The sequence below is a fragment of the Gallinula chloropus genome (assembly GCF_964237585.1).
Source record: "Gallinula chloropus genome assembly, chromosome: 10".
Taxonomy (NCBI): Eukaryota; Metazoa; Chordata; class Aves; order Gruiformes; family Rallidae; genus Gallinula; species Gallinula chloropus.
The window spans coordinates 18114944-18131944 of NC_140095.1; positions in this window are offsets into that span (position 1 = coordinate 18114944).

Genomic DNA, 17001 nt, shown 5'->3' on the forward strand with positions numbered 1-17001 from the left:
AGCACAACTGCAACAAAAAAAAATTAAAGGGAAAAAAAAAATCAAACCAAAAACCAGCCATAAAACTTCCCCCACAGCACCATGGTGAGACACCAACACATTAATCACTCTCTCCTCACATAACAATGTTCACCTTCACCAGCTCCTCCTGCTATGCCTTAGTCCTGCAGGTTAAGTTATCGTCAACTTCTACCATAAAAACACAGCAAAACAAAAGCCACCTTCACCAAGACAACCAGCCTCAGAGTTACCAACACCAGCTCCTGAGCTGGTCTCCTCCAACACTAGAACTCCAAACCTTCTACTCACTGGCTTCCTCCACCAACAGAAACCACACTGCAAACTCAAGACCTCACAAAAAGCACCCTACCAACACAAAACCTCAGAAGAAAACCCAAATAAAGTCCAGTTCAATCTTACCTTGCTCTGGAGAGCCATCCTCTCTGCTCACCCCAGGCTGTGGCACCCACTGCATTTCCCATCTAGCTCAGCCCCAGCTTCAGGGGTTTTGTAGAGCAATCAAGCTCACCTGTACCCTGGGCACACCTGAGCCCCTTCCTTCCCACCCCAACCTCCTCCTGAGGGAAAAGCCACACCGCTTCATTGCAAAAAGGTTAACCAGCTGTCTCCAACCCTGCATGAATTTCCTCCTGCAAGGGAGCCTGGATGTAGCCATCATCCAAGGGAAAAGCCCATCTTTCCTGAGATGGCATGGAAAAGTGGGATTTGGCAGCTGCTGGCCCCGCAGGTGATACCTGACAGTTCCAGCTCATTCCTGCTCAAGGATGCACAATTTTCAGGTCCCTGAGGGTAACACTGCACCCCAAAATATCCCATCCCCTCCCTCCAGAGATGTCACAAAGGTGGGGGGTATCTGGCAGCCACCCTCAGGGGCTTATTATGTGGAAAGATTTCTTTCTCCTTTTAAAACAGCGCTGAGCCCAGTGTGGTTTCTCTGGGGCCACAGGAGCACACCAGGGCAGCTGGGATGCTGCTCCATCTTAACAGATTTACATCAGCCTCCCCGACCCCCATCGCTGTTGGAGAGCTGCAGACACCAGCTCCAGCTCCAACACGTATGGGGAGGGGGTTGCTGAGGCAACAGCACGCCTTATTTAACCGTTATTTAACCCATCTCACCCTCCCCCCCCCCGCCCGCCACTGCCGACGTGCAGGACCGAGGGTACAGCTTTTATTAGGGTGGGATTTTGCAGCCACGGGATTTATGGGATGGCCCCGGCCTCCTGCCCTTGTCAGCACCCCCGGGGACAGCGGGTTTGCAAAGCTCAGCTCCAGGGCAGGCAGTGGCTTCCCTGGCCTGCAGGTTGCCTGCTGCAAAGGGCAGGGCAAACAGGTGAGGAAGACTTTGGAGGGACCTAACGTCACAGGTTTTCAGACCAAACCCAACCTCTGGCCCCAAGATGCTGCTGTTTTGCCACTTGGCACCACCCTCACTGCAGGGTTGCTGAGGACAATGAGGGGCTGAAATGAGATGGGTTGCCCCAGAGCACAGCTCTCCCAAAAGCTGCAGTGTGATTTCTGGGTAGAAAGTAAAACATTTGTCTGGTTAGGAGACTCACCGACTCCCAAACCAAATTTCCTCACAAACCACGTGGGAAGCTGGTCTCCTCTGCAGAGCACGTAAGAAAAAAGCAGAGGCTTAAGTGAGCAAACCTCCCCTGGTCCCTGTCAGGCAAGCCAGGTCCTTCCCAATGTTGTATCAATACAGGTTTTGCTGGCAGGGTTTCACAGGCAGCACTGGGGCTGGCAGGCAGACTGCAGTGCCAAAGCCCCATTGTCCTGCAGAGCTGCAGGCAGTAAGTTATAGTGGGAATTTGTGTGTGAAGCCAAGGAAGCACATGAACCAGGTTCTGTCACGTGTGGAAGAACCGTTCTCACACCATGGCACCCTGAGGGGCAAGGGCTAGTGAGTCTGCAGCACACCAGAGAGACATCAAAACCTATCTGAAGTGCCTGAAAGCTCCCATATAAAGAGGCCATTGAGTTCCTGGTGTATACCACAGACACAGGACATTCCAGGAAGCATGAACCTGTGTGTTTTCAAACAAATATTAGGTCCCTCTGCAGTTTGTTGATCCCTAGCAAAGAGCCATTTGGGAGAAGTGCTGACTGTCCCTATGACAGGGAAATCTTCCAAGCTCATGATGAAGCAGCATGACCCTGTAGAATAATCCTGAACAGGAGTATTCCTAGTCTAAGGACAAACCTAAGGACAAAAAGGTTTGTTGTGATTATCTGTCATCTCACCATTAGAAGCATTTTAGCTGCCCTAACCACTGGTCAGATAAAAACCTCCCAGTCTGTCCCTCTCCAGCTCAGCTCCTTCTCTTATGTTCAGATGAAAAACCTCTCTTGGGCAGAGCAGCAGCTTTACTCTGGAGGCTTCAGGATCTGGAAGAGAACAGCTCTGAAATGCGGCAGCAGGACAGCTGACAGAACTGCCTTTGTGGGTTTGGATCTAGCTGTGATGAATAATTTGTAGGTTTTGTAGATATAGTATGTATGTCACCCCTTACCTCTGTGAGAGCTTTCTACTTGACTGCAAAGAGTGAAATCAAAGGGATACTAATGAAACTGGACTGAAGCAAAGGCAGAGCTCAGATACCAGCCTGCAGGACACCAAGTCACTGGGAGTTATTGGAAGGTGATCAGTGGAGAATGCTTGCAGCCAAACCAGTTCAGGCTTCTGCAAGCGTTAACCCAGGGCAGTTGCAATGCAAGAGCCCATCCAAGAGAAATAAAGGCATGGAAATAACGTCTTGGGGACTAGAAAAAGGTCCAAAAGAAACAAGACTACAAGATACTGGCTCATAATAGTAATTAAATCACCCTCACTGAAAAGCAGCTAAGTGATATATAGCAAAGGATTAGTCAAGACCCCAAGACTTTAATCAGAAATTACTGGAGAGCCTTTCATCCATTTCAGTGGAGGGAAGGGAGCCTGAGTGGGCACAGGAACCCCTAAACAGGGCTCTTCAGAACGAAGTCTGAGAAACAGGAGGAGGAGGAGATTGAAAATGAGATTGGGACTGCCCAAGCTGCAGCACACACACCCGTGACCCATCTCTGTTCACATCCAGCATTCTCCACCAGCACTTGTCTCCCTGTGCAAAGTAACATCCATCAATACTGCTGACACTGCATCATCCCACAGGTCGGAGTTTTATTTATACAAAAACCAGAGGCAAGCATGGGCAAAAAATACCTTTGGGTTTTACTGTTCTATCTTACTACTCCACGTTGCTTTTTGAGCTTTCAAGATTTCAAGAGTTCAGCCTGCAACATGCTTTGGGCTGCAGGCAGGGAATAAGTTTGTGCCACTTGGCAGAACATGGGAGCCCTTCCCCTCAGCCACACTCTCGCTTCTAACCAAAGATGGTAATAAGCATAAAAGAACAAAATCTAACTGATGGGGTTTCAAACCATCAGAAAGCAAATTATGACAGCAACTATGACAGCTCAGTGCTTGGCAACACCTTCACCTTTCCAAGATGTCAGAGGATAAGCTATTTTTACTGAAAAAAAAAAAAAGATTATAGAACCCCAGGGCTTATTTGGACATCTAGAGCAGAAACTGATTTAAGGTGGTTTGAGCTTTGAAAATAGGGTTTGGAGGCAACTCATTGGGCTTAGTTTTTCTGGAAGAAAGGACTTCACAGTCTTGGTGCAGGATTGGTCTCTTCACTGGAAAGCCTGTCAGTCACATTTAAATATATGCAACATTTACTTTTTTCACTCTCTGGAGCTAGACATTTAATAGGCTTTAATTTTGGACTTTGGCACTGGACAAGATGAAAGTGACCCCTCTTCTTTTGGGCACATAAGGGCTCCCAACTTTTTTCAAGCTTTTTTCTTGCTCCATACAGAGCAGAGACGACTATTCCCCAAACCACACTTTCCCCTGTTCCCTTTCCATCCCAGCCAAACCATAGTTTCATCTGCCACCATCACTGTCCTGTTTGCAGTTGGTGACCACCAGTGCTAACCTAAGTCCAGCTCAGGACTATTCATCCATGAGCTCCATCACCCTGGTTGCGCCCTCTGCTCAGCCGAGGCTGAAACCTCTATTCCCCCTGAGCATCTGCTGAGCACACCAGGTCTGTTGGGGCAGAAGCTCGTCAGCTCCATGTGGCAGGAGCACTTGATCCATTGTAATATTGAGTTTCATCACGCGGCCTTCAGTTATGTGACCCAGAATATTTGACCTGATGTCAGAGGGGGCCTCGGGCTATTGAGATATTTCCCCAGGGCACCCTGCCCTCTTTCTACCAAAGGAATCCGATCCAGCAACAGGAAAGAGTGAGAATTTTCAGCTGTCCCTATCCCCTGTGAAAGTCTGTGCTACATGTGCCTAATGTAAGGTGTCCCTTATCCACTTGCTTTCTCCTCTTTTCCTCTCTACATCCCAATCCTACAGTAGTTTCTACTAATAACCACATAAGATACTGTGATAAATCAAGTTCTTGCCAACATAATGTATTTTTCCTTTTGTATTCAATGCTCCATGCGGGCTTCTGACTTGTAAGGTGCTAAACAGCTGATTCTCCACCAAAATCCAGGCTGGCCAAAAGCATGCAGTATTTTGCAAAATCAGACTGAATTTCAGAGATTTGCTTCATCCTACACTGGAAGCAAAGGAGGGCAGACATTTAACATAAATAAACCATAAGACTTTAGGAGGGAGTATAAACAACAACTACAGCAGCATGGAATTAAAAGGAAAAAGGGGGCGGTGGGGGAACAATAACCCAACACATGCAAAATATCTGATCTTCATTGTTTCATCAGGCTGGTACCAGTTGTACATCCCATCAGAAAAGCAGGGTCTCCCACAGCAAACCATGGCCAGCATTAGCTCACAGACATCACTGACTAACCCTAGGACTTGCTGACCTCAACAGCTGAAGGCTGGCAACCTCTCCAAAGCCACTCAGCGACTCACGGTCATGGGAGCCACCACCCCTGCTTCCCAAAGCAGCAAGTTTTCCATGGGAGACTGACACGTAAGGATTGCTATGCCTGTGCCACCTTCACAGCCGCTTCAGTGTCCTACAAAGAACTACATGGGAAACAGGGAGATTATTCCTGATCTCAAACCCCACAGCACTCAGGAATTGATCCCCTGGCTCCTGTATCCATTATCTTTGTGTTTTCTAATTCTGCTGACTTCAAAAGGCAAAGTCCAGAACTCCACTGGCTTTCAAAAAGGCAACAAACCTTTTGTGTAGGAAAAAGCCTTTCAAGTTTGTTTTCTTGCCCTCTTGCTGTTCTCAAGCAGGGTGTTATTTTTAATGACCAAAGGGTCTTAAAAATAAAGGTATCTGGGTATAGAGTTATTACTGCTATTATTTAAACATCAGCATGGAAAAAAAGACTAGTCCTGTCAGGCTTTAGCAACTCAGAGGTGAAAAACCCTCTCAGAGTTTTTGCAGATGCCAAAATAAGCCTGGCTTCTGCAAGGAGCCACCCTCACACGGGCTTTTGCCCCTAAATGACACACATTTCACAGATGCCTGATCTATCTCCTCAAAGTCCACTGTGCAGAGACACGTCCTGGTCAAAGTGGCTGTGCTGTAGATAATCCAAACAGTCACACATTGCTAATAGAAAAGTAATTTTTTTAGCCTTTGCAATAGTGCAGGAGAGAGTGTCAGCTGGCAAGTGTTTGATCTGGCTCCCTTGTCCGCATGGCATCTAGAAACCGTGCTTCATTAGGACAGAAGGGGAGAAGAGCAAAGCGCAGCCTCAACACTGAGCATGGAGCCGGGATCTCCTCTGGTCTGACTCCAGCTCCAGCTGGGATGCCACGCTTGACTTGGGGGAACACTTTTAACCTCTCTGCATCTATTACCCCAACTTGTAAAACAGGAAAGCGGCAACGACCTTCCCCACCCCCTACCCCCAAATCAGCTTTGTGAGAATTAAGGTTTGAAGAACATCCTGAAGATTAAATCCAGCCCCGACACACACCCAAAAACATCACAGTTGCTTAAAATTGAATGGCACAATGGAGATAAGTGCAACCGCAGAGTCATTTGGGAAGTCCAGACAATGAGGACATCAATCAAGGCTGCTTCCTAAGGCAGACATCTAAATAAATGCTAATGAAGTCATTTCTACAACACCAGCAACCAATGGGGGCTGCAGTCCTTAAAAGTAATAACAGCAGCGAGAACAGACTGTCCGTTAGAACACAAAACGGAACATTGAAAAGCCAGAAAAGAACAACAGTTTGTGCATTTCAGAGCTCTGAGAAACATTGTACCTTTGAGCCAGGCTTTTGTTCCAGCGCAGGCTTTTTTGTCTTTCAGCCCTCCCTCACTTTCACTGACTGCTTTATCATTCATGCCTCTCGCTTGCCACTACCCAGATGCTACAAGAATGGGCAGGCTGTGGGCCTAACTGAAGTCTGCTGACATCAAAAGGCTCCCATTGACTTTAACGGACATTTAACTAACCCTCTATAAATCACTGCAAGTCAGTGATTAAACAGACAGCCCCCTCTGAATAGCAGAGAGACTAACATAACGCCCCTGAAATTTAGTTCCTATATTAAGTCCAGTGCTGCATGCTTGGGGGTGTATCTAGGTCTGCTTTATCTCATTACCTCCATGCTGAGAGTATTTCAAGGAGGAGAAATAGCTTCTCTCCAAGCCAGGGGAGAACTTCCATAATAGTGCCTCTGTTTGCAGAGTTTTATCAGCTTTGCTGGATTTTCTGAGAGTGGAGAGCATCCCACAGCAGCACCAACCAGATCCTCATGTGGACCGTGTTCTGTGCAAGAAGGAAGAGCTGGAAGCTTGTGGATAACTTTAGGCAGCCAATGGTGGAGGTTCATATGAGGCCCATGATGCACCCTCTGAACCTCATTTGTTAACACAAGTAACTAATTGACCAGCTGGGTCTTCACAGTACACTGGAGTGTGCCTCATGAAGCCCTTCCAGCACGCTGCTGGCTCATCTGCCTCAGCTTGCTTCATGGAAACTTTTTGTGGCTGCACAAAGAGCAGCACTGACACACACCTTATCTCCATGGGGTTGATACGTGACTAAAGTCGTATCTTGTGGTGAACATCACGTGCATATTTGACCATGTCATCTGCCTGAGAAGTCACTGCCCTCCTGAAGTCCCTGCTCTGAGCAGGCTGGGACAACCATCTTTCACTCATCTGTTAACACCTCCCAGCCAGTCACCAGTGCCCTCTGCACCAAGCAGCACTGGGCTGACAGGTTTGATGATCTGCAGATGACGTTTGGCCTTGACTCATAAGCCAACTATCTCCAGGAAATTTTATATCACTGAAAAGGCAAAATGCTCAGCTCACTAATGGGTCACATAACTGCTCCTGACCCCTGGCCATTCCTGAGTTATCTTTCTCTCTTTTCTTTTTTTAATTCTTACAGTTAAAGCCTTTTTAAACAAAGTAAAAAAAAAAAAAGTGAATGCTGAAAAATATAATATCTCAAAAGGTCTTTTTGGAAAGAAAAAATCACCCAAATGACTGGATGGAAGGAAAACCATTACTGCCCCATGTCAGAGTGGCAGGGGAGGTGTGCTTACTATACCTGCCCCTCTGCACTTCTCCACTGCCAGATCACTACCTTGAGTCCCCTGGCAATTGGAATAACTAACAGCATCCCCCGTGTTCTCTTGGGATTACAAGTGCCAGGATAGTCCTGGGATTGTGGAGGCTCCAGCCCCAATATTTTGCAAGCTCTGTAACACGTGGTACTAGAAGACTGCAAGTCTGCCTGGAGCTTTCATCACGAAACTGGTCCTTAAAATGGATGACAATTATTCCTAGGGTTTGTGCTACTCTTTCACACTTCCCAAGCATCTTTGGTGTGCAAAGGGGAAAAGCCAGGCTGTAGCACCAGGGCCGGGCTCCAGGAGGAATCAGTGAAGTGCCTATTCAGGGAGGGAGAGCCAAAGCCTGGTAGAGACAAGGTGAGGACCAGGACTCACCATCCAGAGCAAGTTTTCTGTTCTAGAAAGTATTTCTGACAGCTATTAAATTCTACAAAAGGACCCACATACATTTGTGGACCTTTTTCCAAGACCTGAAATTTTGGTTTCACCACTGGCAGCAGCTGCTCCTGTGCCACTAGTGCATTTCCCTGCTCAGCAATGTCTCCTGATGCTCTCAATGTCCCTTCCCATCCTCTCTGTCCTGCACCATGTCTGAGCTTCCCCTTTCCCAGCACAGCCATACCTCTAGATGGCTGCCCAGCCCGGCGCAGGGCAGTGGGAGCCAGCCCAGACACTGTGACAGGAATGTAAGAGATTAGGCCAGTATTAGATTTCGGTCTTCCAGACATTCATATGAAGCTGCTTCTTCCGCTTTAACTACTCCTCTTTCAAATTCTTCAGCCAAGGGCTGTGGCCAGACTGTGACCAATACGCTGCTGCACACACTGAATGCAGCGGCTTAGAAAGCAGCCACGTTCATAGCTGGGGTTCAGGGGGAGCTGCACAGCCATGTCATCTGTGCCATCCACAAGTGCAGCCCACAGCTAGTTTTCTTTTGTACAAGATTTCATCCCTGCATCTTCAGCCAAAAGGCTGCAGAGCAAGTTCACACTGTCGCTTCTAGCCCTCTTCATGCCTTCTAGGTAGTCCTGACTACCAGAGCTGTAAGTTTTGAAGTTAGGATGATTAGTTCCCTATTTTTAATTATTTTTTTAAAAAATCACTTTACTTTTCCTGCACATGCGGTTTGATTTTGTCTTATCCTACAACGTCTCTCTCTCTGTCACCCTTCACAGTGCCTCCCCCAATTCAGTACTGGCTGGAAATTTAGTTATTGTGCTCTCTGCCCATCTTTTCTGCATCACTAATAGACATGGCAAACAAAATTAGGTCTAATGTTTCAGAATCCAAATATGAAGAAAACTGACCTCCCAACTCAGATCCCATGACTTGACTTGTTTTCTGAAGAAAAAAAACAGCTTTTGTTATTCTCCATGAAAAGTTCCTAAAGAAACAAAGATTTTCCAATTCTATCTGCATTTTTCATTTAAATTAGGGAACTCCTATAAAAAGGAGCAATGATTGGGGAGGATAAAAAAAGATTCTTTAAGAATTCCTTGGGGGTGTCAAAAAGCCATTTTCCCTATTATAAAAAAGCCAGTAAATCATTTATGGGTGAGATGGATCCTTGTCAGTCAAAGAGGGAAGGCAGTGTGGTGAAGGGCATAAGCAAATCCACTTCTGAAAGGGGGGAAGAAGATGAAGGGAGGTCTACCTCACCTGTGCTGCGCTGTGAGCTAAAATCCCCAGTATGCAGCTCCCATTCCCAGCCCAGCATGTGCCAGTGCTGCTACCAGCCACTGCTGCTCACCAGTACCAACAGAGCTTGGTGAGCTTCTGAAGAAAGAGGGACAAGACCCTCAAGAGCATCATGCCTGATGGGAGATCCCATAATCCACCTGAGCTGTTAACCAGCAAGGTGACCCTCTCCAAGGCCAGTGAGAACCAGCAGCTCCCCAGCAGAGATGTGCCACATCCAGGGTCCCTAAGCTCCACTCTGCCAGCCTGAAAACCTTTCAGGTCAATCCTGACATCTTTCCCCAGGTGGGGAAAATGGCCAGAGACCGCACTCATGCCAGTGGGGCAGAGCACAGGTTTGCCAGCCACAGCCATCAATGTAAGACCTATTCCCTCTGCCAAGCTTTCTGTCCTGCAGAGAGGAAGCCACCGCACCAGGAAAGACTTGTGTACAATGAGACTGAATTCCTCCCTCAGCTGTACACAAGCAGCTTTACCACCTAAGGATTCAGGTGCTAAAACCAGGAGGAAGTTGTCCCTGGTGTTGCCTGTGTGACAGCCTCCAACCCTTCCCTTGCCTGCCCAAACCACTCTGTTTGCTCGTAATCCAGGCAAACAATACACAAATGTGCAGCAGTGAGCCCTTCCCAGAGGGCATCTCTAAAAGCTCAGCTATTTTAACATTATTATGGCTAGGGTTTGGGAATAGCAAATCTTCTGATGACTATCTGCAACAGCTTCTCTGCTCCACGCAGATGCTGCTGCTGCTCCCATCCAGTGCTCAGCTATTCTTGGTGAGCGCCTGCAGAGCACAGCTGGCTTCACTCCTTTCCTTCCAAGATTGCAGCTCTGGAGTGTTCAGGAAACACAATACGAGGAACTTCTCTTGCAACTTTTCTTGGTATTTTTCACAGTGGGGGGAAAAAAACAGGCCCAGCTTCTCTGGAAGTCCACACAAGCTCAGCCCAGTTCTGGATAGCCTAGTCCCACAAAAGCACGGCACACCCCTCAGTTCAGGAGCACCGCAGAGCATCAGATGAAGAATACATGCTGTACTTTTCCAGTGCCAAGGGAAAACAGTTACATCATGATTATCTGATGATGAAAGAGAGAGAAGTTTGGAAAAGTCCCTGAGCAGAGCCTTGCTGTTTGGGCAGAGCATCCCAGCCTCACCATCTTGCTGTCTGCCCTGAGCACAATCTGAGTGAGTGGCAGTGCAAGGTGCCACACACTCAGCCCCATGTTCGTGTACCTTTGGCAAATTTGAAATTGGAGCAGCTGCTAGCAGACTAACAGGGATGTTTTATAGCTTGCTGCCAATGCCAGGCTCTGCAGACAACACAGTCCATAGTCAGCAGCTTCTCTGGAGTACTCCATTTTTACAAACATTTTCCAGCCTGCCACCTGGAACGCACAAGAACCACTCACATTGACTCCATCAGGGATCAGGGATGGCTCGTCCCATTCTGCAGGCAGCCCAGACACGCTCCCTGCACTGCAACCAGCCACTGGCGTGAGCTCAGCAGCAGAGTGCTGGTGTCTGTCCTCACCAAGGGGTTTACAGAGGCAAAGTGAGGATATCTGTTCATTGGGCACTGGCAGCACATCTATTATCAGACCTGGCACTCCCTGAGTTAAGAAGTTGTGACGCACCAAGGGACAAGTTTGCTTGTTTAGAAAAGGAGATTATAATATTTATTTCCCAGCAGAGATGAGAAGCATCATCGGTCGTTACTTAAGCAACTGAAGGTTTTTATTTGGATGAGGCTAAATAAGTGTAAAATTATAGAGGGGATTAAGGCAGATTAAGGGATGCCAGTTAGTCAGAAATGACTCTTGGTGGGCTGGGAATTTTTCCAAGAGGCTAAACATAACTTGACTTGCAACACCACAACGTGAGTATCTTGTGCTACCCTGTGCTCGGAGTCGGCAGTAATGGCTTAGAAATCTGCTGCCTGACCCTGCTGTCTGCAGGTCTGTGTCTGATGACAGCTTTAGTGACCACACTCAGCTGTCTCTGGAGGTGAGACCTCATCGGTCCTTGCACCTGGACGAAGGGTTTCATCCCAAAGCACATGGAGACGTGCCTCAAGCCCTGCTCACTATCAGCTCTGGCACTGCCACGGCCTATCGCTTTCAGCAGCTTCACTGCCCACAGGTCCTTATCATGGATCCACCACCCCTGGGACAGCATTCTTCTAATTTTTTTTTAACAATAGTTATTCTGAAAAAAACCCCCGTATAACACCCCTTCCCTGCATGCTGTCACAATGGGGTTGCTACATCCCTTCAAAGGGATGGTGCTCAAGCGCATGAGTACACTGTATCAGTACACTTTTCCATTCTTTATCACTTGAACTCATCTTAGGTTTGGACAGGAGTCTCAACACTGTTCTTTCCTTAGGAATAAGATAGTGCCACATTTTATCCATCACAAAGCCCTGATGCCATACTTCTTGGACCTCACATGTCTTAAGGGTGGCAGCAAATCATTAAGTGCAAAGGCTATGCACGCTGCCAGGGAATAATATTTCTTTTTAAAAAGAAATTTTAAAAATCTCAGTGTTTATTTCCTTTCCCTCCTCTTGATTTGCTTGAAAATTGTGCAACAGACAACTATTTAAGAACAGGTAACAGATAAGATGCAGTTTCAAATAGCATGACAGCACTGGATTACCTCTGGATTGGATGTTAAAAAGTAGATGTTGCTTATTTTTTGAAAGACTGGGGTAAAATATTGTGCTGTAGAATATTTTGGAGGTCCTGGGACTTCTGGTTGTGTAACAACCACAACTTCTCTTAAGTCATCATACCCTCCTCTTGTTAAGTTCTCATTTGTTTTCACACATATGACATATTGTCTTCCTACATCAGTGGGTAGAAAGATCATACCTGCTTTATAATCCTTTATAATGCTGCTTCTCCTTCCCTCAAATAATTTCTTCCCAAAAAAACCCCTTTCAGGTAATCAGCCTTCCCACGGAACTAAAGAGAATCGCTGTCTCCTGACAATGACGTACTGCCTGTATTTTAGGACTGCTAAAAAAATCAGGGAGTGTATTTACTGAACAGATCTGTACCTGGAATCTTCCTACAAAGGCACATGGTGCCTGCATTGAACAGAAACCTAACAACGTGAAGTGAAATTCAGAATAAAGGGCAATTTTTTTCCCAGTTTTTAGATTATGTCACTGAGGTATCACTTCTCCCACCCAAAACCTCTATATGAAGCTTTGCTCATGGAGAAGTTGTTGGCCTTCGGGATGAAATTCAGGACCTAGGATGGATGCAGCATATTCCATGTGAAAGAAAGAGTCCACAGAGTGTGGGAACTGCTGCTGAGAGAAGCAAAGAGGAAGAGAAGATCCCAAAGGCACAAGAACCTAAACATCAGCAGCCATGAATATTTGCCCTCCTTCTCTCCTTGCCTCATCTGTTCTTGAATTAAAACATAAGGAGGGTTTTTTTGGTCAGTCTTAGAAAGAAATGGGTTAGTACTTGGTTCTCAGGACGCAGAGATGACTGTAGCCCAGCTGCTCTGAATGGCCACAGACCTGTACAAAGACTTGTGTCCCCTTCAGATCTCCTCTTCCTCTCCTTGGTGGTCTAACACTGCACAATCACTGTCCTTGGTAGGCTGGCACTCAGAACATAATTAGTTGTATCTTTTTCCAGTTTTAACCCTTAAAATGTAATCCCTGAATGTCCTTAATGCAACAGACATGTTTCTGTTCAGAATTGGGGAACTGGGACAGGAGTGATGGGGTGGGCATGAGGATGGGGCTGTGCTTTCCCATGGTCTCTGGGAGAGGTCTGGTCCCCAGGCCATCTCTCAGAAACACACTGGCCTGAAATGGTTGGAGCAACCTGGGAGCTGGACACTGCCCTACAGTTCTCCCTTTCTGAGCTATACAACTGCCACAGCATGACTGCCCATCCTGTCCAAAAGCAGGGTAAAAGCAAGCACTTCCTTACTCCACTACAACACGATCTGCAGGAGAGGAGGAAAACCCATCTTGCAGGTGGGCACTCAACAGACTCAGGAGCCCTTTCAGCTCCCAACAACTGCCTCCTGCCTGCACACCTCATAGGAAGGGTTTATCTGGGACAACCAAGAACTTGTGCCAACAGAAATTGGACCCAAATCAGAAAGCAGGAGTCCCCCATGTCCATAACACAACCCCCAGCACAGCCAGGGATGTTTTCTCAGTAATGAGATCCCCTGACTGCAGCAAAAGGGGACTCTGTTACCAGCAACACCTCCCTCCAGCCTCTCCTCCCTTTCCACCACAGGGGAGCCCTTCTCTCCGAGAAGGAGTCCAACAGTGCACAATTCTACTCTCAGCACAGCCCCAACATTCCCACCAGGAAAGATGAAGGACTGTCAGTCCCTCACAGCTCTGCAGTTCACTTTCAGCTCCCTAAGGACTGTCCTGAATTTATCCAGAAAAGGACTCAAGTTTAAGTGAGAGCTCACAGTCAAACCCTGTATTTGTTGACAGAGAGGAACAGGTACTAAATGAAAACTCTCCTAACTGTTTTATGGGTCAATACTCCTTGACAAATCAGATAATCTGGCCACGTTCCTCATTAAATAACCCACAGTAGGAGCACCAATATATTCTGTAGGGTTGGTGCTGCCAAAGGATGTTCTCCACCCGTTTTCCTATCCTGGAAACAGCCTACGACTGATTGTGAATTTTAAGAGCAAGGTTAGAAGTGGTGATATTGACATAGGGGCTGTTAGGCCAGCACAGATACAGATGGGAATATAAGAGAGCTTAAAAATACTGCTGCATCTCTCCCAGGACTGGGAGTTTGCATACCTGCAAGGTGAAGCAGTTGAAGTCAGAAAGAGCCAACCAATGAGCTTAAATTTGATCTTTTTTTTGTCACCTATTTGGATGACTTCCCAGAATTTCCCTGTCTCATATACACCTCTTTCTTCTCCTCCGCTCATCCCCTCAGGCTAGTTCAGAAGCATCCATTTAGACTTCCCTTGAAATAAGTACAGCTGACTGATCCTCACCTGTTCTTTGCACAAGGGTGGTACACAAGGATACATTTACAACATCAGCTCCTTTGCCAAGCACAGCACTCCTTTCAGGATAGGACAGAACATTTGCAGATGTTTGCCTTTCTGTCAGCTGCTTGTGCTTCCCAAGAAAACCAGACTATTTTGTGCTGCAGCCCTGAGCTCATGGTTGCCAATATTACATCAGTAAGAATTAATGCTGATAACCCAAACCTTTGCAAGTGTTGGAGCAGACTCATCTCCCCCCACGTTGTTCTTACCCCCAGATCAAAAAAGCAGGAGAAATAGAAGTGCAAGTCACATGCCTAAGCTTCAATAAATCTGCTGTCAATAACCTGTGGAGCAAGATGCCAGCATCCTGAGAGGTCTCATCCTGATGCTGAATGCATTTAAGTGGCAGGAGGGGGAGCCCACAGAGCACTGGGGGTATGTCTGGAGCACCACAGTCAGCTGCTGCTTCCTCTCTGCCTTGGCAAGACAGACCAACACGTCCCATTGTCTGCTGGGACCACAGAAATATTCATCCTGCCACACAGCACATCCCAAACTGGATTCCTGAGCCATTTCTCCAGCTCCATGCTGGCTTTAGAATCTGCCAGTAAAATAGAGGAAACCCGTGGTAAAAAACAAACTGGTGCCACCCAGTAAGACAAAATTAACAATTTCCCCAAGGAGGTGGCTCAGAGGGGACCTGGCATTGAACAGATAATAGGGAAGAACAAATGACAAACCACAGTTCAGCCCGTAACATCCCCTCCAAGATAGACCAAGAGCTTTTACACTGGCTCACACCAACCCCCCTTCGGCACTTGGCAGTAAATAAGAAGCAACTGCAATAGCCCTGTGCTGTCTGAATGCAGAGCTGGATCATGATGTACTGGGGGAACTGTGCCACCCACTGCCAGTTCACCCTGCTCTAAGGGCCCTACAAGGAGGAACCCCTGCGAAGTAACGAGAAACTTATCCGAAGCAGGAGGCTCTGTCCTAGAGGGGCAGCTATACTCTGAGGGGAAACACACATGGGACTGCTGGAAGCTTTGTGCTGCCTGCTCAGTTGAGTCCTATTTTCACATTTTTGTAATTAACACACAACACATAACGTCATACAAACCAGGAGACGTCAACTCCAAACCGGACAAGGGCAGGCACTGCCTGCTCCCCGCAGGGCCAGCCCAACCCTGGGCCCATCCCATAAACACCAGCCATGTCCCCCCCTGCACCTCCCGGGAGGCAGCACAGCCCAGCCTAGCGCAAAACTGCTCCTGCCCTCAGGCCTGCACACTCCTGCAGAGGATAAACCCCTCACACTGCATCTCCTGGGTTCAAATGAGGTGTCGGAGCCGGAGGTGGGTCATGGCCCCACCTGGACACGTCACCAGCCCTCAGTCAGGTTCCCAAGCCAGGCACATGGGCTCTGAGCTTTCTGAACTGAGGGAGTGCAAGCACAGCCAGCCTCGAGGTGCCCCACCAACCTGGCCATCACCCTGTCCTCAGGGCACACACACGTACTGGCAGGACACCCATACCCTGCTTTTATGCCTGTCTCCAGGGCTGATGCGTGCCCCTTCCCTGGGCACCAGCCTGATGAAATTCCCAAGGTGACAATTGTCCCTCTCAGGGATAGGGGGTAACTGAAGCTTGTCACACAAACACTTTGTAACAGATTAAAAAAACCACTTTCCTCCCCACACAGCTATCATAAGAACGCAGTGCCCTACAGATCAGCCCCACACTGTCACCCCTACCTCGCTTTCCCCCCCACGCCCAACGCCTATGTGCTTGGAGCCTGCAAGCTCCCCTTCCTGAGGGTCTCTTTGCAGGGCAGCCCTCTGTCCCTGTTCCCCCACTCAGGAATCTTCTGTTCTCCAGTGCCTCTCCCCACAGTCCCTATTCCGGGTTCAGACACTGTCCTCAGCATTCCCTTTGCTCTGATACAGCACAGGCCAGCACTGGTTTCTTTGGAACAGGACAGATAACATGGGACCAAGACTTAATAATCCCCAGAAGATTTGCTCTGGGCTTGCGATGGGATGGCAGTTCTGTCTCCACAGAAGACCTGTGGTCTGGTCCTCCCCAATCTGAGGAGACATCTCACACACACCTGCTTTGACTCCAGCATCCTAACACCGACACATTCCTATCATCAGGTTCATTCACACAACAATCACAGCTGCATTTTTCCTGGATTAAATGAGTTTACATATGCTTTTCATCCTCACACTCAATCTCAAGTCAACCTTTGTGCTGTATTGGAACCAGGTGGCTGAAAGTCTCTCTGTAAAAAGCAAAGCCTGCAGCAGTATACAAGCGAGTTTAGCTGTGACCAGCAAAAGGCAGTAATGATGAGGGAGTTTTACAGCAGATCCTGCTGAGAAGAATAGAAATTACCCTGAAGAGAGGGCCTTCTCCACAACTGCAGGAAAATACCATTCTTTGGAACCAAAAAGGTCTTGTTCTTGGTTTTTTTTTTTCCCCTGACCTGTGAGATACTTTGCCAAGACCGACAAAATTACAGTGCCTTAGCACTGTGGGGCAGGGATGAACAAGAGGGAGGAATAAAGTATCTTTTCTTCCTCCTATAGGAAAGTATTATACAAGCCACCAGCTGCGCTGGCAGGGGGGCTCTTCCAGAAGCACTGGCATGCTCTGCGCTGTTACTAGACCAAATAGATTGTTA